The sequence below is a fragment of the Protopterus annectens genome, chromosome 10.part0, assembly GCF_019279795.1.
Source record: "Protopterus annectens isolate FY-2018-M chromosome 10.part0, PAN1.0, whole genome shotgun sequence".
Taxonomy (NCBI): Eukaryota; Metazoa; Chordata; order Ceratodontiformes; family Protopteridae; genus Protopterus; species Protopterus annectens.
Window position 1 is genome coordinate 1,728,844,755 of NC_056744.1, and position 27,817 is coordinate 1,728,872,571.

Genomic DNA, 27,817 nt, shown 5'->3' on the forward strand with positions numbered 1-27,817 from the left:
TGGCCGTGTGGATTTCCTCCAGGTGGTCTGGTTTCCTCCCACATCCCAAAGACATGCTGTAGGTGGATTGGACACTCTAAATTGGCCCTAGGCGTGAGTGTGTGCATGTGTGTGCCTTCTGTGGAAGGTTGGGTGCCAGGCTGGCAACTCGACACCATAAAAACTCCACTGCCAATCATGAGCAGACAAGGTGATCCACTGTGGCAACCCCTAACTGGGAAAAGACAAAGATATGTTGTAATAAAAATATTTTTATTAAAATTAAAGCTGCAGATATTCTTTTGCCTCTGCAGTCAGAAACATAATTCAGTGTAGTTTAAATTTGTTTATTCTAGTATATTTCTCTGAAAATTCATGAGAATATTTCAAACCTTTTGTAGATACAGTCATAATTTGTAATGAGAAAAATAACCAAAACAGTCAGTGATTTGTGAACAGACTCCCTAAAGCTGATTTGTAGCAAAATGTTAAAAGAATGAATAAATAAAACCATTATTCCTGGAGTTTGAACCCTGTCCATCATGGATAGCTTTGAGTCAGTATTATTCAGGTGTTCAGGGATTTCCAATGTGTCTAATAATAGTATTTGTCAGTATCTGGAAATTTTGAATGTTGTCAGTATAAATGGTTCTCAGATTAAGAGGCAATGCTAAGCGGTAGAGAAAAGAACATCTTTTTTTCCCTAGTTAACAAGGGAGAGACACTGTAGCAAGTTGCCAAAATAGGGGAAATCATCATGTGTTTTTTCAAAATGGTGGGTGAGAGAAATAGCTTGGTCCATCCAGGGTCTGTGGTACATATAGTGCAGCACAGTCTCAGTGTTGGTAAGAAAGAGATCCCCACAAATACTGCAAGAGGGAACCTCATTTATCTTTGTCTGGGTTGTACAAGGCACAGCTTTTGTCTTTTTTAGCATAAATAACTAATGAATAGAATAGAGTTTTAGGATGAATAATGACAACATATGAAGAAAGGTCATAGTAGATGATGATAAGATTATGTACATGCAAATGGAGACAAGGTGGAGTGGACCTACTATGGAGACTTTAGGGACACCTCGTGGTATTAGAGTAAAAAGCAAATGAGTAAGGTAATGCTGTACATTAAAACATAGCTGGATAGGCAAGAGTTTATCCAGTTTGGTTGAAAGGCTAGTCATATGTGAAGAATCCTTTAAGTAGTGAGGACTGGTTGATAGTATCAAATTCTTTGGGCAGGCCAAGAAAGATTATATCAGTATGGTTTCCTATGTCTCCTGCTTTATAGCTTATTTGGATCTGGCTAATACATTGAACACTATACCCTATGCTGGCATCTTTTATAAACTAAGTACCTTAAAAGTAGATACATACATGGTGAGGTATATCTTTCAGTTGGCTGAAAGATAGATAAGCATAGTTTCGGTGGCAGGTACCTCCTAAGAAAGTATGAAGGTAAATGGTGGTTTGCCCCAGAGCTCAGTACTATGAACTCTCCTTTTCATCATCTACATCTCTATTCTCCAAACTGGAAATATAGCTCTTCAATTAACTAAATTTAGAGATTACTGTAAGGCAGGCACAATTGTCAAATCTCCCTCTGATACCCTTCATTACAGCAGGAACTAACCCTCATAAACAAGTTATGTATGATAAAATGGATAGAATTAAACTTAAAAAAGTAGTACTTTCACTTTTGTAAACAACTCTTATCCTCAATGTATAGTATAGCCAATATCCCACTACAAAATGATAACATAGTTAGGGTCTTGGAACTTGGATTAATAATTCCCCTTATTTTGCCACCATATAGAAACAGTAGTTAGAAAATATTTCTATTTAGCCCAAACAATATCTAAAGCTATATCATCCAGGTCAAAAGAAGCTATCATTCCTCTTTAGGAATCTGTAATTTGACTAGTAATAGAGTAGAGTGCCCCCTTCATGATGAACTTTTCTAAACATATGAAGCAATTAGAAAGGCTACTGAAGTTTCCATTTAAAAAGATTATTGGTTTAATGTCCCTGAGCTACCAGGAAAGGCTCAAAGCAATACCCATTTACTTACTTTCTTATGCGATCTTACAGTGTAATCTGTGTCTTGTGTTTTGCACCATCAGGGACCTCATTCTCCTTGGTCTGCTGTATCTTCAAATTAGGTAGCTTTACCAATGCCAGATCTAGGGGATTAAACTTCTGCCATCACATAAATAAAATGCACTGGAGAGAAACATTTGCTATCCAATGTCAATGTGCAGCATGAGAGAGGGTACTGTCAAGGTATAACTGGTCTTGTGATTCAACTACCTTGTATTGCTTATAATCCTGTGAGATAACTTGTGATGGATAATAGGGCTGTCATAGTTAATCACACATCAAGCATGCTTCTTTAGCTAATTAGGGAAATGAATTGGGCTTTGCTGGAATTGAGATTGTAACCTATTACGGTTTATCAGAAGCTATAACACAGATACTGTAGATGAGAGTCTATCCTCCATGACTTGTGTATTTAGACTAAACTTCTTAAAGGAATGTATATCACACTTAATGCAGCTCCATATTACTAGGCATATTTAAAACAAAGCATTCCATGTACTAGCACCTTCTCTTCTTCCTACATATAAAATGTATGCATGTAATATGTATTCTGTAATGATGCACTCATTATGTTACCTTTATCCTTTTAAATTAAGGCAGACTCTACACTATGCATGCAATAGGCTTTTTACATCAAATAATATCCGAATAATAATTCTAAACTATTTGAACAGATGCACATTTTTAGTCCTTAGAATAATTTTTAACTGTCACAATATATCTTGAGCTCCTTCAGTAATCTTTCAAATCTGGAATACTTAATAGGACTACTTAGTCTGGGCATCTGAGCTTCCTTTTGGGACTAATCCTGCTAAACAACAACTTTTCTAAGAGACCCAATGTCAGTGGCCTCTCATGACATATCTTGGCTACAATAGTCCTCAGACTTTATTTTCTTACAAATGTACTGGTCTGTATACTTTAGGTCACTTTTCCTCTTGGAATTATGATATGTTTGCCTTACAAAAATATCTGTATTTTCTGTTATTCAGCTTTCCATCTTCCCTGTGAAAAAAGCACAGGGTCTTTTGCTGATGAGCCAATTACTTAAACGTCAGGCTATAGACATTCTCATAGCTTTTCTATTATTATCTACAGATTATAATCCAGGTAGTCTTTTTAGTATCCATTGTGCTGAACAGATAAAAGTCTGGGCCTTGAATTTCAATGTTTCAAACAAAGACATGTGACTACATGGATTTTAAATCTACATTGCTGGCACTAAACATTTGATATGAACAAGTATGTGGTCTCTTAAATTGCATGATGCAAGTTATATAATGTATGAGGGGTTATTTGCTTTTGGGGCATGCATTATAGCCAATCTATACCTCACTCAAATAAGATTTACACTGTACAGCTGGAGATCTGAGTTGTAGTCACTTGCTCCCAAGGATTTTATTAAACTTAGACTGAGCCCATTGATTTTCAATGCATTCTTATGCAATGATTTCAAGAAAGTGTGAGGCAAATGATAACTCCTCATATCAACATCCTCTTCCCAGTTTACTGTACTCTGCCACCAACAGTACTACTTTGGCAAACCAAGAACACAAATTACCATAAACTATTGGAGTAAGCCAGCCAAGGAATATTTGAATGGTAGTGGAAAACTGAGCTATAGCACATTGAAGGCAAATGCCCTAGTTAGTTGTATACCTGTTCAGTGTGTTTATAATTAATGAATAAGAAAATAAATCACTAGCATTTAAAATTCAATAATATTTTATTTTACTTGAAATAAAGAATTTACATAATTACACCTAAAATGTAAATATCAAACATAAATATTTTTGCTCAAGGACATTAAAATAATGGTTTTAAATAGATAGTGACCTAAAATAAACATTATCTACCACATAGACTGAACATTAATTACTTTTAACTGAAGGTATACTGTATCATGACTATTTCTAACTTTCAGGATGAAAATAGACTCTGTAGTGTTCTTACAGGTAATATAATGTAGTTGATCTCTGTCTACTTATGTATGCTCCAGATGGAAAAAACAACAGCTGAGTCTTTAGCATGTAAAACAGTAATTAACTTGCATTTCTTTCTCTGTTGTATATGATTCCTAGGCAGACTTTTTTGTGACTCCAGTCTGAATTTTACAAAATATTTGTTTTTGTTTCTACAGTTACTTTTATGTTTGGGGGTAGAAGTTCCAACAAGCCGCTGCTTGATGGGGCATTAACATGTGACCTGGCATAACATCTTCCAAAGAGCATTAGGCTTTAAGCACTGCAGGGGCTTGTACACACAGACAAGAAACAAAAATAGTTTCATTATTTAAACGCAATGCATTTCCACTGTAAAAAATTTTAATACCCCTTCACATACAGTTATATAGACCCCTTTTAACTACTACACATTTACAAAAAAAAAAAAAAACAGTTGCAATGCATAGTATTTTACTTGTATCTTTTAAAATATATTTTTTTTAATTTAATAATGCTTTTGAATAGCTTAGCTAATTTCCCCTTCACCTCCCTTCTGAAAAAATGATAACAGATTCTAAACCTATTACAGCTTTTTTACATATACATAATTACTTACTGCTGATTTATTTTCTGCATTTCTTTACTTTGTGATGTTTTTCAGGCATCATTAATATAGGCAATAGGCAATTTGCTTCTCAGCCTTATTCCTGGTAAGTGCTGACATCTTTTGTTGTGCTCACTCTTTCTTATGTTTCTTTTTCTGTCTTCTTGTTCATTAAACTGCTGAAAATATGACCTGAACTATATATGTTTAAATTCAATCTTGAATGCAGATATTCTAAATTCAATTCCTCACATTTACGTTGCAGGCCATTATTAGCTATAAGAACACCAAATTCCTCCTGTATTAAAAAAATAGACATTAATGCAGTCATCACATTTGCATTTATTTTTATCTCCTGGTTAGATTATTTAAAAAAATGTTTGAATAATCATCTGCACATATACTGTACATGGCTTATTTGAATTGGAGGAAACATTTGTCTACTCAACTATATCAGCAAATATAGTCTTCATTACAGATATGACTGGGACTTATCACTTAATGTCTCTCATTCTGGATTTCTGTTCAGGTATGCACTAAATGTAACAGACTTCTATACTATTTTTTCTGAGCCAACATTCCTGACAAATATATCTCTTGCTTTTTATACTTCACTACTTACATATGAATCCTGTCAAGTATATGCTTTCACAGTTTGTCTGCTCTGAACATTAAATCCTAGATAAAATGTATTTCTTAACTTAAATAAAAGTTAACAGCAATTTTTTTTCCTTACTGATGATATATTTTGCTTATATCATCTTCTGACATATTTTAGTAGCTGATATTTTAAGTTAATGTCAGTAAATCTGTGGAATTATTCTATTTTTTTCTTCTGCTTTTTTTGTAACTCTGGTATTACTTACAACTTCTATTTCTTTCAGCAGTTCTTCATGCTTCCTAAGTGAATACACACTGCATAATGTACCTACTACCTATTGTGTTTTGTTCCTTTCCTGGACTTTATTCACTTTCAGGCAATTATAATGCTTTTTGAGTCTTACAGGATTCCTGTAGAAATACTTTCTTAATATGATTTGAAATGGTTTTGATCACTTCTATGTGAAGTTTGTATCACATACTTGTTCTGGAAGCTTCTTACATATCTACACCATCAATAACAGTTCTTTTTCTACCAAATTGCATCATGTATTGTGAGATGCTGTGTTAGAAAAAAAGTGTATGTTTCTAAGGGTTGTTTCTACTACTGATTTTATTTATTCTTTTACTGTTTCCTGACAAGCCCCCATCATGTAAGACTTATTGAAATAGTTTTTTCGGTTAACAACAGAGACTAATCAAAAACTGGTGCAAATGCAGTAACAGTTGTACCGGCTAATGTAAATGCTAACCAGAAAAACATGATTGGTATGAAAGAAACTAACCAAGAGTGATGACATGGGATCCTATCTGATTACTTTTGAGTGGTATGCCACCATAGAGCTTGGATTCAGCAGACTAGGTAAAAATCATGTCATCCCAGCTGACAGGAAAGGCACTGTAAACATATATTAAAAGACATGTATCTGGAGCATTTCTCCCCAAGCCTCCACTGAAAATTGACTCATTCCAAGTTGGACTTTCCTGGTAATCAAATATATAATAAAATAATAATAAATAATATAGACATGAAAGGAAATGATTACATGGACTGCGTCATATTTTAAAGGAACTTTTGAATACAGCTGGAATAACCTCTGAAGTAGCAGTGATAACATTTAACTGATAATACAATAAAAATGCAGATGCATGATTTAAAACTTATTTTGTCACTATGGCTAGAACTTGACAGTAAGACTAAATTGAAAATGCTCTTCATTTTAGCAGAAGCTAGTTTTAACAGTGGTCTGCCAAGTAATATAATAGAATGGGTATTTAAATGTGATTTCAAGGAGTCTGATAAACCAGTAATTTTAGTTAAATATTTAATAACTACTAGAATACTTATTAGTCATTAATTAATGACACAGTGCTTAAAACTGAATCGCCTGCTGCTAAATTTAAAATTGTAGAAAGAAATGTTCCTTCCTTGAAAAAGGCAACAAGTAGTGTGTTAATTTGTTTCAAATGTGGGGGGAGGGAACACATTACTAAATTCTCTGTTGTTTACTATGGGATCATTGGGTAATGCAATTTCATATCTTCCAATATTTAATAAGAAACTTGCAAACACACCAAAGGTGAATGAACGCCAGGAATACAGGATACTGTGCTGGAAACACTTAATTTATTGACATAAAATAGGTTGAGCGCTTTCTACAGAAGTAAATCTGTCTTCTTCAGAACATCATAGCATGGAATCATGACGCTTATATATCATAATTGAAGTAAAAAGCCCGCCTTAAGCCTCAGGTCCGAGCACAGAAGGACTTGACCAAACTTTCGACAAAACCTCAGAGTAGTAACATCCGATTTGGGAAGATACCAAGCGGCCACGTTATGCCCCTTTAATTGCCACCCAACACCAATCTCTCGTGCGCTAGGAGCACGAGGGCCCTTTAAGAGTCGTGTGTGTCGGAAACTTTCTTTGTATGATGTCAATGGGAGACCTGTAGGCGGCTACATCTGCAATAACAAGTGAGCTTAATGCCGGCTCCTAGCGCACGAGAGATTGGTGTTGGGTGGCAATTAAAGGGGCATAACGTGGCCGCTTGGTATCTTCCCAAATCGGATGTTACTACTCTGAGGTTTTGTCGAATGTTTGGTCAAGTCCTTCTGTGCTCGGACCTGAGGCTTAAGGCGGGCTTTTTACTTCAATTATGATATATAAGCGTCATGATTCCATGCTATGATGTTCTGAAGAAGACAGATTTACTTCTGTAGAAAGCGCTCAACCTATTTTATGTCAATAAATTAAGTGTTTCCAGCACAGTATCCTGTATTCCTGGCGTTCATTCACCTTTGGTGTGTTTGCAATTTTGTTGTTTCGCTGGGATTATCATCTTTATTTAATAAGAAACACCAAAACAAGAAATACTTGAAAATTACAATACCAAACTTCTGGACATACCACTCTGTAGGACCCATGCTAGCACTTGTTTGTAGGACTGGAATAATACAGAGTTTCAGGGTTTGATATTACTTATGATTGTAATGCTCTGATGTTTCATATTTTGGTATATCCTATTAGTTATTGCTAAATGCAACCTTCCACTGCTCAGTATCCCCATAGTAAAAAAGAAAGCATTCTATGCCATTAGTACTGAAAAGAATGCTAATAGCAGAAAACTGAAAATCGCGCTACTAAATAATTTGTTCCTATGATGTGTGACAAGACTACAACTACAATATTTAAGTCAGCATTATATCACTGTGTTCAGCTAATCTGGTGGAGTATGCTGTTTTACTATTGGAATGATTAAGTCCTGTTTAACTCTGAAAGCATTATTACCCTTATCAGATGTCCCCAGTACATAAGCATAAGATTAGAAACAGCATAAAAGTAGAGGTAATATACATCCATGGTAACATCAAAGAATATTTCACACACATATGCTTTAAACAGAGATTTGAAGATATAAATCCATTACCCACAGATTGAGGAGTAAAGATGTTTCATAGGACACTGAAATCCATGCTAAAGAAATGTATTGACCATAGATGAGAAGAATGGGTCCAGCTGTTATGCTACTTAATATCTGCTGTAAGAAAAGTACCACAGACTGGGTTTTCCCCCATTTGGACATTTGTATAGCAGCAACTTAGAGAATACTCAGGTATTAGTGTAAATGCCTTCCAAGGAAAATACATTTCTGGCTAATTGGCAAGGACTATCTGCAGCATTTGGAAGAACAAGTAGAGAGTGAAATACAATGTTAGACAACAAGGAAAATGAAAGATAGAACAAATTTATCACATTAATGTGCTCATGTTATAGAACTAAGTGGAAAGTTCTGTGGTTAGTTTGCAAGCTGAAATTCCTACAGTAGAGATCATATGATCCCTACTTGATTTGCATTTAGCTGGATTTAATAAAAAAAAGTATCTTCTTTCATGCTCTGAGATCCATTGAGTACTATAAGGTCTACAAATTAATCCTGACTTAATAAGATGGATCACTAACTGGTTAACTGATAGATCACAGATAGTTACTATTCAAAGCACAAAGTCTGACCTTGCTGAAATTAGATTGGGGGGGTCATGCAGGATCAGTACTGGGACCTGCATTATTTAATGTTGTATTTAACACCATACCCATAGATGAATACTGATGGATTTCCAAGTATGCAGATGACTATAAGACTGGACTATAATCAAACAGTAAGGACAGCTTTGCAGTCATTAATTCTAATATGTTTAAAATAGGGGATTGGACAAAAAAGCTAGGATTACAGTTTAGTGAGAATGCGTTATCATGTTTTGTGTTTAGGGAAATCATGTATAAGGAGTTCAATAACTATTTCCTCATTTGTGTTATCAGAATTTAGTAATGATAAAGACTTGAAAATCACTGTTTATACTAAATTCTCATTTGAAGCACGTGTTAAAAATACATGACACAATACATTGAGGAAATTAGGATTTATTACAAAAATATTACAACAAGAGATGTTAGTTGTATGATAACCTTACTTAAAACATGGTAGACAAATCCTTAAATATAATGATGCCTTTTGTTCATATAGTGTGGGTCAGACTAATAGTATAGAGAAGGTTCAAAGAAGGTTTTCTATTCACAGTAAGCTGTTACTTGACCATAAAAAAAAAAAAAACTTTAAAAGCAGTGCCTACAGTCATCTACACTACACTATCAGCCAGATTCAGTAAAGCCTACACGGTATGCTTTCACCATGTGTACATCACAGTGTGATGCACACATGTTAGCACAGTGTTTTGGATTCAGTAAGTTGCTCTACACAGTGTTTAGATCTGTGCACATCTGCATAAACACAATGGCATGCAAATTACAGCATAAGCTGCTGAATTGTAATCAATCAATCCAAGATAGAGGAGCTATTCAACAGGTTATAAAGCAACTGTTTTTCTCTGCAAATTCCAAAACCTATTGGAAGACAGCCATGGAAAAATGTCTATACAGAAACAATGTTAGGGGCTGCTATTAGTTTAATTGTTGTATATGTGCAACTGGCTGAAGTTTAAGCTGCTACTGCTGCTAATAGACCAAGGCCAAGAAGGAGAAGAGATTTTAGACCCCAGGTAACTTATCACAATCTGCATGAGGTGGAAATTGTAGAGCATTACAGCATGGATAGAGGCACACTATTGGAGGAACTATGCAACTTCTGTCTTCCTCAACTTAGAGCCAAGGCAAACTGAGGAGAACCCATCACAGTGGAGACATAGGTATGTGTAGCACTTAGAATTTTAGCTGCAAGTATCATTCAGAGACCAACAGGTGACATGCTGGGGGTGTCACAGGGATCAGCATCCAGGATCCTCCTTCAATTTTTGATTGCTATGCTCCAACAGGCTAGTGACCACATATATTTTCCCCGTACTCCTGAGAACAGGGCCAGAAATATGCAGAGTTATACCCTGTAGCACACCACTCTACACTACCCTGAAGTACTGGGTGCCATAGATTGTACACATGTACAAATTAAGACACCACCTGGGGAACAGGGAAGGCTCTACAATAATTGAAAGGGCTTCTACTCTGTTAACTCTCAAGTCGTATGGAATGTTGAGGGAATCATCTTGAATGTATGTGCTGGCAACCCAGGCAGTTGCCATGACTCACATATCTGGCATACCTCCCAAATGTATCAGATGTTCACTAGAGGGGATATCCCACAGGGTCATTTATTGGGGGATGCAGGTTGGCACTGGAACCATGGCTAATGACACCCATCAGAAATGCACACACACCTGCTGAAGAATGCCACAATGAGGCACACGTTCAAACCAGAAATATCAAAGATCATGTATTTGGGCTGCTGAAATTGTGTTTCTGGTGCCTAGATACACCGAGGAGAGCCCAGCAGTACAATCCAAGGACATGTACTGAAATATTCACAGCATGTGCCATGCTACACAACATCATCCTGAGAAAACAGCTTCAGCAGGATCAACAAGGGGAAGGAGCACACATCCCACCACCAATGGCAAGGTCATCACAGCCACACATAGGTGAGGAGTCAGAGGGAGAAGCAGCAGCTGCTGTGCTTGTAGGCAGATGTAGGTGTGCTCAATATGCCCTCACATTAGCTAAGAGACAATGCATAGCACACCCACTCACCACCTAAGGGCCTAAAGCATTCCTCCTTTGCACATACATATAGTAACACTGATGCTAGGCAACTGTCACAACCTTCAGCTCCTCATGTATTGGCTGTGCACTGCTTGCATCAGACAGAGTCAGCCCTGAACTAAAACTGTTGAAACTGCTGGATTTACAAGTTAAGTGTTGAACCTGGAGAGTAACAGTAGCAACATATCCTTGTTTGTGTCATAACGGAAATGCAGCTTTGCTCCCTCATCTCCAAAAAGAACAGGCAAATGAGTCATTTTTCTAACAAACCATTTTTGAAATGTTAAAAATGATATCAAATGAACTGGCCCTGAAACATATCTACAGATTTAACACAGAACATTTCATGTTAAGGTATTGCCAATCATGTATACCTGTGAAATGCCCTGACAAACATGCATACACCATCAGTATACTTATAACTAATGCATACAGATAAAAGTGTAAAAGCCTTTGATAATCAAAATATATAAACTATTAAACAGATTTTTCTTAGGATCATAGGATCATAGCAAGTTACTAGGCTACTGGCCGTGCGGCCTTTATTAGCCTAATGAATAAATTAGCCCATGTTACCACAAGTCAGCACCCGATGCCCCTGTCCAGCAGGGACACAAATGGAATCCCAGGGGTGTATTTTCTATTTCTCATCCAGTCATCCAGGTTCCTCTTAAAGAGGGATAATGAAATACTCTGCTTGACGTGGAGAGGGATTCTGTCTGTTTTACAGATGGGGGAGTCTCTGGGAGACAAATCTGTTCCACCAGCAAGTCTTATTGATGTTGCAGACCAAGTTGAGGTTTTGCATGCAGGTCATACGAGTGGAGTTTGGCTTGCAGATATGCAGCAATTTCATCAAGGAACGGTCATAGATTGCTATGTATGCCAGCCATAGATCACCTCTGAAGAGTCTGTATGAGACAGAGTAGAGGGACAGGGCTTTTAGCCTATCCATGTAAGATAGATTTTTGAAGCCCTGGATTCTCTTGGTCAGGAACCTCTGTGGTCTTTCCAGCTGCTGCATGTGCTTCATGACGTACATGCTAAAAGGGGCTTTATACTCGATGACGGGCCTGATAAGGGAGGAATACAGGGAAGTTATGACTTCCTTGTTCTTGGAAGAAATACCCTTACTAATGAGGTGAGCCATGTAGAAAGCTCTCCATACAATGGAGACAACATGGTGGCCAAAAGTTAGATTGCTGTCAATTTGCATGTCCAGGTCCCTAACAACTGCTTGCATGCTTAAGACATTGTTATTAATGTGATAATTTATGGAGACGTCACTCTCCCCAAAGGGGATGATGGTGCTTTTTTTGGCATTTAGTTTGAGGTTGTGTTTCTGGCACCAGTCATTTGTTTGGGTGAGATTGTCTTGTAGAATGTCTACATCACTAGGGGAGTTGATGACAGTGCCCAGCCTGCAGTCATCTGCAAACTTGATGAGTCATAGACCTCTGGTTTTGGCTTGCACCTCGGAGAAGTATATCCCAAACAGCATGGGCCCCAAGACTGATCCCTGGGGTATGCCACCTGTTACAGGTCTACTACTTGAGTTAGCTCCCCCTATTTTGACTGAGCGAGTTCTATCAGTAAGCCAGTTAGCAACCCATCTTCTGGTTACTTATGGATTTACACCAAGCTAGGATAGTTTATCTATTATGCCCAAGTGGGGAATAGTGTCAAAGGCCTTGGCCAGGTCAAGGTAGGTGGTGTGCACCATCTTCCCCTCATCCATGGCTTTGTTGACTGACTCAAAGAAGTCTATTATATTTAACAGGCATGATCTCCCCTTTACAAAACCTAACTTTGTGGGATCAAGTGTTTGGAGGTTGCTGATGCCCTTGTTAATGTAGTCCATGATAATGCATTCCATAGCCTTGCAGGCTAGTTAGGCTGATGGATCTATAACTGCCTGGATCAGTGAATGCTCCACCTTTGTGCAGTGGGATGATGGTGGGCATTCTCCACTCAGCTTGGATGAAACCAGTACTCAGGCTTAGGCTGAATTGGGTGCCTAATGGCACTGCAAGTTCCTGCCTGAGTTGATGCAGGATGCAGCCTGGGATGTGATCAGTTCCCATGGAAACTGTGTTTTTAGACTTTGAGAGTGCGGTAATGACTTGTTGTCTAGAGATAAGGGGTGGGAGACAGGTGTTGGGGATATCCTGGTTACTGATCGAGGACAGAGGAATGAAGTTTTCAGTTTATTATTAGAAGCCTGAAGATCCGTTTGAGTGAATTGGGAAAGAGCGACACATATTGCGCAAACTGCGGTAGTGGCAAATGTCCAAAACCTTGAAACTCAAAATGTTGAATTGTCATGGTTGGCCCGTCTGTGGTATAACTCCGTAAGGTAAGTGTGCGATAGTTATGGACCTTCGGATTAGGGTGCAGGTTAAGGTAAGTACATAGATAGGTAATGTATGTAAGGTTTAGTCTAGGGTTAGAACTGGGGTTTTGTTAACTGTATGTGCGTGGGCTATTTGTTTTGTTTGGGTATATGTCTGCAGAGTAAGTGTGCGATAGTTACGGACCTTAGGGTTAGGGTGCGGTTTAAGGTAAGTGCATAGATAGTAATGTATGTAAGGTTTAGTGTAGAGTTAGAAGTAGGGTTTGTTTAGTGTATGTATGTGTTTTATTTATTATGTTTGGGTACGTAGTATGCAGGGCGCAGTGCGGTTGGCCAAATATAACGATTCGAGATTTTAAATTTCGTGGTTTTAGGGGGTTCAGTGTATTTGCGGTTCGGGCTATATGTGTCGTTGTTTTGGTATTCACTCAAACGGGTTTTTGGTTTTATAATATAGACCCAAGTTTCACTAAACTGTCTGCCAGCAGGTTGGCTATATTCATGGCATTTCTGCACGTGGTGTCCTTGACCACCAGTTCTGAGCAGATTTGGGTGTTTCTCCTGAGATTGCAGATGTATGTGAAGAAGGCCTTATGATTGTCTTTAGTAGATGTGGACAATTTGGACTCGAAGTTAACTTTGAAGGACTTCACTAATGCCCTTATTTGCCTGTTTAGGCTAAGGAGAGATTGCTTCTAATTTGGCACCTCTTCCTTCTTGGTCTTGGACAGCAATTTTTTCCTTTTGTTGTAGAGTTTATTTATAGCTGATGTCTACCAGACAGGTTTACTCTTCTTTGAGGAGAATAATTTTATGCTGTCAGGTATTGCTGAATCTATGAGTTTATATAAATGGTCATATAATACTTTGGTGTAAGTTTGGACTTTAGTTCCAGTTCCCATTTTGGGGAGGGGGCTGTGAAGCTGTTTGGACCTTTCCTCAGGTGGTTGTAATCAGTTTTGGAAAAGTGTTTTTGTTTAACCCTAGCTGGTGGGGGGAGGGTCAGGGGAGATGGTGACTTTGAAGGTGACCACTTTGTGGTCTGCTCTTACCAGGGATGATATCACTGTGGGGATGCTGCAGTGGTTTCCTATGTTGGTTATTACTAAGTCCAAGATGTTGTCACCTCTTGTGGGAATGTCAAACATCTGGTCCAAGGCACTGGCATTGACGAAGTGAAGGAATCTTTGAGCATTTGTGTTCTGGCTGGAGTAGTTCTTCCAATCAATGGTTGGGTAGTTAAAATCACCCAGGATCATGGTATAGGGTTGAATCTTAATAGATTCAAGGAGGTCCAGATAGGTGGTGTAGGCATCCTGAATCAACACTGGGGGCCTGTAGCTAACTATGATTTGAATAGGGGTCATGTCAACCATTAACTGCACCTGGAGCATCTCCTACGCTTCATACTGTTTGACCAGTCTGGAGGTGTGTAAATCTTTAATATATATTGAAACACCATCTCCTTTGGCTTTGCTGCTCTCAGTCTGTAGTCTGTATGTATGACAGGATAAGTAATCAGGTAAGGCAGGGTGCTCTCAGCAGCTTTGAACCAGGTTTCTGTGATTGCACAAATGTTAGCATCTTCCAGGGTTAAGAATGCTTGTAATGAGTGCAGTTTCATGTTGAGACTCCTAGCGTTCAGCAGCATGACATTTAAATTATGTTTAGATGAGATTCTTATGTTGGTAGTTTTGACCTCAAGACATTGCCTAAGAAAGGCACTATGGGTGGCTGTCAATCATGTCTTCCCAGGCTGACAGGTAAGTGGATACCCTTAGAATGACACCAGAAGCTAAGCCAATTGTTAGTCAATCATTTTTGTTTGTATTGAGGCATAATTCTGGGTGATGGTAGAATGCTGTTTAAGGCTAGGGACATACCTGCCTGGAACACATATTCAGTGAGCTCAATCATATCTCTCTTCATATAGTCCAGAGAGGTACATCTCAAGTCATTCACACCAACATTTACTATGACAGAGTCATAGCAGTGCTTGTTGAGGGACTTATGTGCATGGGTGATGTGGCAGATTCTAGCACCTGACAAACAACTTACTGTGACTTTTCTTCTTATCCAGCCTGGTGAGGGGTACATCTGTGTGTCTCATAATAGAGTATCCTATTATTAATATCTTGGGTTTATGGTAAACCCATAATGGTTGTGAGACACAGGCATGTGGACTATGTGTGGTGTGGTAGCCTGTGTAGTTTACATGTGTTTTTTGTCTCAGAGGTCTCTTTTGTTTAGGTATGTTTTTGTTAAGAACCTCCGTATATGTGGGTGTGTGCTGTGTTGGTGTGAGTGATGTTTGAGGTGTGGCACTTGTGCAGACAACCTTCTCAGTGCCAGATATACTGGTTTGTGAGGGAGAGAGCATAGACTCCGGATTTTTAATGTAACTGCTTCCCTTACAAATTGTGTTCCTAGGTGGTAGTAAGAGAGAGTTGTCAGTGTACATGAGACAGTTGCTACACTGTCTCAGGATGCCCATATTTACAGATTGGCAGGAGAAACTGTAGTAAATTGTCCATCCATATTTGTCAGAATCAGTGAGAGGGACAAGCTAAGGTGGAAAGATCTGAGATGGGTACTAGTAGCTTGTGTTTGTACAGAGGCTGTAAAGAAGCTTCACTACCTCATGATTGAGCGAGTGCTCATAAGGGAAAATTTGAAACTGGAATACCTTGTAATGGGTTAAATTAGCACAGTCGTGGTGCTCAATGCACAAATAAGTGCAGCCCATGCAAACGCAGGGTTTAAGTACCAGAAAAGATGGAAGATTTCTACCAAATCCTGCTAGCCCCTGCACTTTTAACCAATCACTCTTGCTAGAGAACATCAGCCTTCCCTGTTACTAACACTAACAGAGAAGGTAAGCTCCTACCAGCACAAGATGGCTGCCAGGAAACTCAGCAAGCAAACCAACCTGGACTGGATGCAGCAAACCTATATCCAGACTATGGTACTTGACTAGAAAACAGAAAACTCCCAGAAAATGCACTGAAAAGCACAGATAGAGCACTTACAAACAGAAAATACAACTCTCAGTATGAAAAAGGTAGTTTACAGTTAAGTGATTCAGTAAAATGTAGTTACAGTAATGAAACACTATGTAGCAATGCAAATACAGTTAAAACAGTATAAAACAATACAAGAATGCAGTGAAAAGTTGTTGTTGTTTTTCTTTTTGGCTTTTCCCAGTTAGGGGGTTGCCACAGTGGAACTCCGGTCCACTAATGATCGGCAGTCAATTTTTATGGTGCTGAGTTGCCAGCCTGATGACCAACCTTCAGCAAAGGCACCCCCATTCACGCATGTCTTTAAGAGGCCACTCAACTGCAGGGAGGACATGCAGACTCCACACAGAAGGCACTCCAGCCGAGAATTGAACAGGAGAACCTCTTGCTGTGAGGCAACAATGCTACTGCTGTACCACCGTGGCTTATAATGCAGTGAAACAGTAAACAAGCTTTATAACAATACAAAATATTGTACATTAGCTATATAGCCCAACTATAAGTATTAGGAAGTGCAATTCAATCAAATAAATGCAAAAAACCACTAATTCTGCTCTTGGAGCCTCAGGGAATTTCTGCTATGTCACAGTGCTAAATCATCACTCCTCAGCCTGGTAAAAGCATTACATTTCAGCATATGCAGTATAACAGCTGAAAAATCCAAGCATACATTCTCAAGTTCAGTAACCCCCGTGCAGATATATCTGAAATTAATAGCCTCTTTTCTGTGTTCTCCACATAAATAAGTCTCCTCCCTTCATTTTCCCTAGCTACACGGTTGCCTTGATATGGTGGAGATTCAGGGCTGCCAGCATGGTGAAGATGCAAATGAATTGTGAACTCAGAATTGCTGAACTCAAGAACTTGACTCCGTGTAGCACATGTAAACATAGTGCAGTCACTCCCTCAGTGTTTGTTTTTAATGGATTGCAGCTGTGAATGATCACTGGTAGGAAGAAGGAAAACACAACAGCAATGCAGACTGCCCTTGTGCCAGTGGGTATGTCAGACTTACAAAGTGTTAGGTGTAATTTTGTCATGGCTGGAAATGTAAATCAGTAGCACACAATTCCCAGGTTATCTTCATTAACATCCAACCTCCCTGGCATTTGTTGTCAATTGCATATTATATTATTGCCATTTAATATCCTCACACATTTGAAGGACAATGATATAGAATGGCTTACAGACTGCATGTCTCAGATAATCGGTCAGATATGAAAAAAATGAGCAACAATCTCAGAGAGGAAATACAGAGCTGCATATTTGTAAGCAATGCTCATAACTGGTTTTGTGATCACTTAGTGCACTACATCTGAAAACAATAAATGTACAAAATAACACATGTATTGTTTCTCATTAGTATAGATGATGTTGCAGTTGGTTGTATGCAGAATGATTTCAGTTCCTTGCTGCAAGGGTGTTTGTGTGCCAAAAGAGGGATTAAGGCACCCTTACTGTGTTCTGAAGGTTCATTGGAGTGAAAGTTTAAACTCAGACCTAGGTAGAAATACCTCGTGTTTACTAACATTTTGTAGTGTGAATGTCATAAATTGATTTTCCTCATTTCAACTGTTTTTCCCTTTTTTTTCTTTCTTTTTTCTATTTTTTTTGGGGGGGGGTCAGTGTTTACATGATGTGCTGCTTAGGGCAAACACAGGAAACAAAGAAAATGAATGTCAGATTTGGCTGTGCTTATCTTGTTTGCACGAAGCATGGCAGTGTGCAAATTGGACGAGTGGCCCACACAGGAAGCAGACAGAGCACCTGCAGAACACCTGCAAACAAGATGTCTGCAAAAGGGCAAAGGTCAAAAACTATACATTGTTGCTGTTTCTGTGTTCCATCATGCAACCGGGCTTAGCAGTGTTGCATAATGGTTAGCGAGGTTCCCCAGCAGCTACGGCCATCAAACATCTGCAGACAGAACTCAGACAGCCAATAATTGAAACCAGATATATTCAATTAATTCTGTTGGGCTCTGTGCAAACCCGCTAAGTGGAGTTGCATGGCAGTTAACACAGAGACCTTAAAAATGATTAGGATATTAGAAGATATCAAGTAACTAGTCCTGTGCCTGCAGATGTAAGTGTGGGGTTGGCGTACAGATGGTCCTGGGTTCTACTACAGGGTATGCAACCTATTTCTACTGTTGTGACAGTGCAGTTTATAGCAATGAACTGAAAAATAGACAAGTGTTATTCCAACATTCTTGTGGCAACAGATGAAAGTGTAGGGCTGCCATACACATGGTCCTGGGTTTTAATACAGGATATTCCATACATTTTTACTGTTGTTCCACTTGCCATTATATTCACTCTCACTTTTAACACTTTAGGTAGTGGAGCTGATATAAATTATATGTATGAGGGATGAGACACCATTATTGTGTTTTCAGATGTATGGCAGAGAGTCTACTATCTACTATATATCTGTATGTATAATTCTACTATCTGGACTTGCATGGGCTTCACAATTACATAAGACATATAAACTACTGGATCGATATCGAATAAACTTGGGAGGTCACACACATAAATGTGTAACAGCTCAAACTATCACCTATATTTATATATGATTCCAAACCATGTCTGAGCAGCATATCTTTGGCAAAGATGGAAAATCAGTGTTGTGGAAGAAAATATTTTGTCTCTTATGACTAGGTTTAAATCCCACAGTGTAAAATCAATTTTCATCAGTGTATAAAGGCAAAAACAAATGTGTCAGGTCATTACTTTTATGTCCCTAGTGCATATCTGTAAACTTAACAACTTGCAATATATATTAACAGGCTACATCAGTAGACACCCCTCAAACTAAGGCCAAGTGTCAGATTAACCTTCCAATTTCAATTATTTAATTCTTCCCTGGTTGGCACTACTGTGCTCTGCTTAACATCATGCAAATGTGGTTGGCATCATTGCTCAGGTTTGTGCACTACCAGTACCTGTAATAACTGGAACTGGCAGGAAAGCATCAGTTTCTATTGCTCTAGTTTGGATTGTAGACCTAGCTGGCGTTAGAGATGAAGGTGCCAAGTTTAGGGCACAGAGGTGGGGTTTCCAGGAGTCCAGGATATTTACTGGACTCCTGATTAATTGCCACAGACAAAGCCTTCTGCACAGGAACTATTCTGGCTCCTAGTACACGTCTGAGGTGTGGAATAGTGTGGCACAGGCTGGATCCAGTGCCATTGGTACCCCACACATTGGAGAGCAGTGTAGGCATCATTTTAATGACCTACACAGATGAAAAAGGGATACTCTCAACCACTGGTTGCATGAATTTGAGAATGCAGACATCTCACAACTGTGTAAGTATTAAAATAGCAGAGTACTTGTAAGACTTAGAAAGCTAAATATAGGTAAGCCTGGTATGCATAATGCTCTTCTGTTCTTTTCTGTTCTTTCCCAAGCTCCCAGTAAACATGAGTTCAATTGGCAGGCTCATGTTACTCAATTAGAGACTGAGGGAAAGTGAGTGGTATGTATGCAGCAGAAGATAAGTTTTATTGTAGCTTTAAAAGTTAAAGATATCTGTTTTGGTCTTTATAGAGTTGTATCAAATTGAGCATGCATATTCCACCTGTAAAAGCAAGTATATATGCATTAGTCTGTAGCACAAACCATTTGTAGGAGTCCAATATTAGACTGTAGTCAGAGGTTGTGGGTTCAAATACCATGATTCACAACTATACAATACTGTTATTTCTTCAATAATATTTACATTAAATTAAAAACTCTATACCAGTGGCACAAATGCCCTGCTGTAAACTGTAATCTGTATAATTGGAACTCCCATATGTGTAATATATGTACATTTCAATGATTACTTTTAACATTCTATAATATAGTGAGTATCTGTTAGGAAGTATACTTAAATGTAATACTCCCAATAAAAGAGTTGTATAATTGTATTAATGAATTGTATGTCACCTATGATGGTACTAATTTTATCTCTTTTTTGTTTCATCCCACCCTTATCTCACTTTTTTATTTTATATTATGTGTTGTCAAAATGTCTCCATGTCATCCATGGGTACCATATTACTAAATGCTACAAGGCACAGTCATGTAGGTCAACCCCAGTGGATCAGACTGCCCTCACTCCACCATCTCCAGCACTGATACCCATCCCATCTGGGGGCCAAACTGGCAGCACTGCCTCTGCTGCCCCTTCATTGCCTATGCCCTCAGGTAGTACTTCCTTGGAAGATGGTGCTGTGGTACCCTCCAGGAGCAGTGGCAGAGGTGGTGATTTCATCATCCACCGGGAGTTGCCAGGGTTGGTACTAAGGGTCATGCACTGCACCATTTGTGTATGTCTATGCCTGATGGAGAGGTTGCACTCCTGGAGGAAAAGACATCAAGCACTTCAGCTGCCAGCAGAGTAAGGGGACAGTGATGACAGTCCAGTGGGTGAGGACTTGATTCTAACTGTCTCCAAGTTTGATGGGCATGAGCCTGGGTTGTCCCCTCCCTTACCCCAATCATGGTGTCCCCCAACCTTTTGTGTCCTACAATGTCTCTGTCTATTGTCTTGTTTGTCTTGTTTGTTTTCATTTGCTTCTTCACCCACCCAGCTTACCTGACCCAGACAAACCTACGTCCCTTACCCAGCAGTCCTCTTTTACTAAATAAAAAAAAAATCCCAAGCATAGCTCTCCATTTCATATACATGTGTTCTTTACATACTTGATTCAGTCCAGTTGGCTATACAACATGATTACATTGTTGTCACCCCTCTCTCTGGAGATAACAGTTAAAATTCAGCTAATATTTTGCACATATGATCAGTTTTTACTGTTAAAGGAATGGATAGCTGTGGTTCTTTCTTGCCTCCCTCCAACACATTCCTGTATTGCCTTCCATTTGTTCTTCCTGCTGCTTGCTCCCTATTTCACCACTTTCCTATCTACCCCATTTTAACAACTATAATCTGGTCAAAAAATAGAATCACACAGAACACACATAAGTAGCAGAAAAGGCAATGGACCACTTCACTTTTTTGCCTTTGTGTTTTCACGGAGTTTCGCATTGCACAGCAATGCCAAGTGATGGTGAGCGGCGGTGCAGTCCTGCAGTTAGCTCTGCAAATATTTGCTTAACCCTGCTGCACTATGCCAACATATAGCAACACATGTACTATAAAGAATTAATGTTATTGCATTATATTTAAAAGTATTAGATACACCTGGATTCAAACCCAGTATCATCTGGGTTCAAAAAGAAATGTGTCAATGCATTAAGCAGCAGGTGTGTTTCATAGACTCAATACTAGCTCTCAGATTTAGCAATGTGGCTCACTTTTGTGCACTGCTTAACTAGGTGAAAACATGGAAAGTTTTGGAAATGTGTATCTCACATGCACAAACACTTTGCCAACTGTTGCACAAACCCACTGCTCGCCACTGTATGGAAAAGTAAATATTGTTATAGGTTCGTAGGTTTATACTAGGCTATCTGCCCTAGGGCATTTATAAGCCTAGCCAGAGTTTGTTTGGCTTTCACCACCCATTTTAAATTAATTTTGCTATGCCCTTTTTTGAGGTTAGTATACTGTGCCTCTGTCTAACAGTGACACGAAAGTGATACCCAGAGTAAACCTACGATCCCCCATCCACTCATCAAGATTCCTTTTGAAGAGAGGCAATGAGGGACTCTGCCTAACCTGGACTGGGATTTTATTCCAGAGTGAAGGGAGCCTCTGGGTTATGAATCTGTCCGTCCAGCATGTCCTATTTATTTCAGTGCTGAGGATCAAGTCTCTCGAGTGCATAGCTCGATGGGATTTGGATTTTCCGAGGTGCAGCATATCCATTAATTCTGGGTTGGACATGGCTTTATACGTCAGGCACAGATCGCCTATGAGCAGGTGGTATGCCACTGAGTAGAGCTGGAGTTTCTTTAACTGGGCAGCATATGGCATCTGTTTGAGCCCTTTGATCCTCTTGGTGAGGTACTTTTGGGGTCTTTCCAGTTGCTGCAGGTGTCTGGTAAGGTACATCCCAAAAGGGGCATTGTACTCAATTATGTGCCTGATGAGGGATGAGTAAAGAGGCACGATGACCTCCCCTGATCTAGATGTGAATCCCTTCATGATTAGGTGGGCTATATAAAATATTTTTCTAACCACTTTGGCCACGTAGTTGTCAAATGAAAGATTGCTATCAACTTGGGTCCCCAGGTCCCTAATTACTTCTTCCGTACTTAATGGATTACCACCTATGTGGTAATTTGTGGGCACTTTGTTTTTGCCAAAGGGGATGACTATACACTTTTTGGCGTTTAGCTTGAGGCCATGGCTCTGGCACCAGTTGTCTGTTTCTATGAGGCCCTTTCGGAGGATGCTTGTGTCGACTGGAAAGTCAATTATGGTGCCCAGTTTGCAGTCATCTGCGAACTTGGTCAGCCACAGTCCTTCCGTGTTGGCCTGTACCTCCGAGAAATATATACCGAACAAGAGAGGTCCCAGGACTGAGCCTTGTGGGATGCCACTTGCAACTGGTTTGGAGTCTGACATGGCTACAGCAATTCTAACCATGTGGGTTCTGTCCTTGAGCCAGTTTGCAACCCATCTAGTGACATAGGGGTTTATATTTAAGCTGGTGAGCTTATCTATAATGCCTGAGTGGGGTATTGTATCGAAGGCTTTTGCGAGGTCCAGGTAGACTGTGTGGACCACCTTCCCCTCATCAATGGCCTTGGTTACTGTTTCAAAGAAATCAACCAGGTTTAAGAGGCAGGATCTGCCCTTAACAAAGGTGAACTGGGTAGGAACCAGTGTCTGTAGGTCCCCAATATCTTTATTTATGAGTTCCATGATGATCCTTTCCATAGCTTTGCAGACCAAGCTAGTCAGGCTTATGGGGTGATAGTTTCCAGGATCCGTTGAGGTACCACCTTTGTGGAGAGGGACCACTTTTGCTGTACGCCACTCTTTGGGTACATATCCTGTGGTAAGGCTGAGAATGAACAGTAGTTTTATGTTTGGGTTTAGCTCTTCTTGGAGTTCATGTAGGATGCAGCCCAGGACACCGTCTGGTCCCACTGATGTGTTTTTTTGCTTTGGAGAGGCGGCTCTTACCTGAGCATCTGAGATGTCAGGGGGTCAGCACTCTGCTGGGATAGATATTTGCCCTTTTGGTGGGGAGGGGGGGGAGTTTGCACTGAACCTGTCAGCTAGGGTGTTGGCAATGTCTGTGGGTTCGGTGTATTTTTTGTCATTTTGGACGAATTCTGAGCATATCTGGGAATTCCCACCCAGGTTCCTAACATAACTAAATAAAGCCTTGTGATTATCCTTAGTGTCCTGTGCAATTTTTCTCTCAAAGCTGGCCTTAGATGATTTTATGAGTGCCCGTAGTTTTTTTGCTAGCACTGATCAGAGATGCCTTCCCTTTTTGGGATTTTGCTCTATCATGTAGTAGCTTCCTCCTTCTATTGTATAGTTTGTTTATTGCTGGGGTCCACCAGACAGGACGTATGCCTTTGGAGGATTGGGTGTTGGTTTTGTTTGGGATTGCATGATCCATGCATTCCTGAACATGTTCATAGAATGTGTTTATAAAGGATTTTGCAGTCTGGGCCGTATTTTCCACAGGCCCGGGGGCTTTGAAGGATTCCACCTCGGTTTTGAGGAGTGTGAAATTTGCTTTAGAGAAGTTTTTCACTGTGGTTTTCTGGGAAGGGGTTGGGGTCAGGATGTGAATATCCAGTGAGATTAGTTTATGGTCTGATCTTACCAGTGAGGGATACACTTCTGATCTGGAGCATAGAGTCCCCATGTTGGTGATGATCAGTTCCAGTATGTTTTCCCCTCTTGTGGGAGTGGTAACAAGTTGTTCCATAGCATTTGAGTTTATAAATTCTAGGAACATTTGGGCTAGGGTGTTGGAGCTTGAGTAATGCTCCCAGTCTATGTTTGGGTAGTTGAAGTCACCCAGTATAATGGTGTTTGGAGAGACCTTCATATTTTCCAGCGTTTTCAGGAAGGCCGAGTGGGGTTCCTGGGTTTGGGAGGGTGGTCTGTAGCAGGCTATAAACTGGAAGGCAGTTTTACCCACTGTTAGTTGCACATGGATATTCTCTGATGCTTCGTGCTGTGCCACCAACCTGGAGGTGTGGGTATCTTTGACGAATATTGATACTCCCCCTCCTTTTCTGGTTCAGTCCAAGTTTTGGGGCCGAAAAGCATGGTATGAGGTATAACCTGGTAGTGCTGGGGTGCTCTCAGGAGCCTTGAACCAGGTTTCTGTTACTGCACAGATATCGATGTTCTCCATGCTAAGGAGAGTTTCGAGTGCATGTATCTTGAGGTTTAGACTTCTGGCATTGAGTAGCATTACTCTTAGTTTCTTATCCCTTGTGATACCTATGGAGGTGGGTTTGTCTTTTGAGCCTTGCCTAAAAAACACACTATGGGGGTAGCAAGAGCCTTTGCCAATATCCGAAAGCCCAGGGGTGACAGGTGCAAGCCGTCCCTAGTGAAGCATCGTGGCTTGTCGAGCATGTCATCCCAGGCTGACAGCCATTGGATCCCCTTTGAATGACACCAATACTTAAGCCAGTTGTTGAAATTAATCATCTTGTCTTCATATTGTGGCATCATTCTTGGTGAGGGTAAGATGCTACTCAAGGTCAGGGTCATACCAGCCTGGGCTACATGCTCAGAGAGCTCCTCTATGTCTCTTTTCATGTAGTCCGGGGAGGTACGTCTCAGGGCATTCACACCAGCATGGACAATGACTGAGTCATATTTGTACTTGCCTTGGAGTGACCTGAGTGCTTGTGTTATGTGGTGGATCCTAGCACCCAACAGGCAGCTCACTGTGACCTTCTCCTTGTTCAGCCTGGTGAGCGGGACGTCAGTGTGCCTGACGATAGAGTCACCTATTACAAGTGTATCAGGTGTGTTGCTTAGCCTTAAGGGCTGTGACTTTTTGGCACACTGGCTTTGTGAGCTATGTGTTGCACGTGTTTTGTTTTGGGGTAGCGGTTGCTTGGGTGTCTGCTTTGGAGGTCTCTGCTGCTTAGGCAGATTTTTATTTAGAGCCTCCGAGTATGTTTTTGTGTGTTTATGTGTTTGGTTTGCTGTCATGGTAGGTCTATGTGAGACTGGAATTGTAGTGAGTGTGGTTTCCTTCTTCTCCTGACTGGTTACGCCAGTACTGAGTTGAGAGAGCTTAGCCTCCAGTTTGGCTATATGGTTGCATCTCTCACATGTGTTGGAATTTGTTGGGAGGAGGAGAGGATTGTCTATGTACATGAGGCAGTTGTAACATTGCCTCAAGATTCCCAGATTCACCAGCTGGACCGGAGAGGAAATTGACAACTGACCTTTGGACATGCTAGAATAGTATTGGGAATTCCTTTATAATTGAAAAAAAGGGCCACTGGAGAGCAAGGTACTCAAGGGGAGTTTGTGAGGGTGTAGTGCTTTTAATTTTTTAGTGCTGACTTATATAATTGCTTTACTGAGCAAGTGCCAGGTAACTTAGATGCAATGTGTTACAGGTAACTTAAATGCAAAATGACAAACAGTAACTTTCTTTCAAGTGAAACAAGGAAATAAGTACAGTAAGCAATGCAGATATCACTAGGGATCCACAGAAGCGCTGAAAAGCTGCGTTTTAGGTGGAATTAGCGTTTCAGGGAAATAACAAGCAAACAAGCATACAAACAAAGCTAGATTCAGCAGGCCTGGATCTAGTTCATGCTACAGCAAACAAGGTTTACCAATTTCAGTAAGAAACAGTTCAAATATGCAGGCACTATAAGCCTTTAACCAGAAATTCCCAGCTCAGAAGAGCAGAGTCCAGCCTCTCCTCCCACAAGAGTGCAGACCATGAACCTTCTTAATGTAAAATAACTAGCCTGAAGCCCAAGTGCTTAAACCAGACCTAATACACTTTTAGAATAACAGACACTGAGCCCTCAATCAGCAGTTCCCAACTTAGAAGGATGTAAGCTACCTGTCCTGCCACCACAGTGCAGGCCACAAACCTTCCTTGTGTAAAACAACTGGTCTGAAGCTCAAGTGCTTAATCCAAAAGACTTAGAATGATAGCTACACTTTAATCAAATTACTACCAAGCAGTAATAAATACAATGGAATACTTTAAAGAATGCCTGGATTAGTGCTCAAGTTATACAAACAAAGCTAGATTCAGCATGCCTGGATCTGGTCTATGTTACAGCAAACAAGGTGTACCAATTTCAGTAAGAAGCAGTTCAAATATGCAGGCACTATAAGCCTTTAACCAGAAATTCCCAGCTCAGAAGAGCAGAGTCCAGTCTCTCCTCCCACATGAGTGCAGACCACAAACCCTCTTAATGTAAAATAACTGGCCTGAAGCCCAAGTGCTTAAACCAGAATTAATACACTTTTAGAATAACAAACACTGAGCCCTCAATCAGCAGTTCCCAACTTAGAAGGATGTAAGCTACCTGTCCTGCCACTACAGTGCAGACCACAAACCTTCTTAATGTAAAACAACTGGTCTGAAGCCCAAGTGCTTAAGCTAAAAGGCTTAGAATGAGTTACACCAAGCAGTAATAAATGCAATTGAGTACTTTTAAGATGAAGCAAAAGCAAAATAAAGTAGGAAGAAACACAAATACAGTAAAAGCAGGTAACATTTTTTTTTTTGAGTGAGCAAATGAGATGGGCCCAGGAGGAGTATCCAAGTGCAAATTTACAAGAGGGGCGGGCAGTTTCAAAGCCACCAAGATTAACAACAAGACAAAAACAGGGAGGGTGGGTGGGAACCTACTGAAAAACAGAGTCACAATTTTCAGCTAGATATTGCTCAGTGCAACACAAACAAATTACTTTAAATTGTGTATTATTTGATAAAAGTGCAGATAAAAATTTACTTAGCTTCACTTATGCGTTCAATTGATTGCATGCAGGTCTTAGCTGGCCAAAGCTCACAGTTTAAACAGAAAATTATTCACTGTACCACTTGTATAAGACAGAAACTGAATAACAATGAAGAAAACTACCCCCAATTATCACTGGCTATGCAGGTTTTTTAACAAGCCTTAACGGAAAATACCACTTGTATAAGACCAACTGAAAAACAGAGTCACAATTTCCAGCTAGATATTACTCAATGCAACACAAACAAATTACTTTAAATCGTGTATTATTTGATAAAAGTGCAGATAAAAATTTACTTAGCTTCACTTATGCGTTCAGTTGATTGCATGCAGGTCTTAGCTGGCCAAAGCTCACAGTTTAAACATAAAATAATTCACTGTACCACTTGTATAAGACAGAAACTGAATAACAATGAAGGAAACTACCCCCACTTATCACTGGCTATGCAGGTTTTTTAACAAGCCTTAACTGAAAATACCACTTGTATAAGACCTACTGAAAAACAGAGTCACAACTTACAGCTAGATATTGCTCAATGCAACACAAACAAATTACTTTAAATCATGTATTATTTGATAAAAGTGCAGATAAAAATTTACTTAGCTTCACTTATGCGTTCAGTTGATTGCATGCAGGTCTTAGCCAGCCAAAGCTCACAGTTTAAACAGAAAATAATTCACTGTACCACTTGTATAAGATAGAAACTGAATAACAATGAAGGAAACTA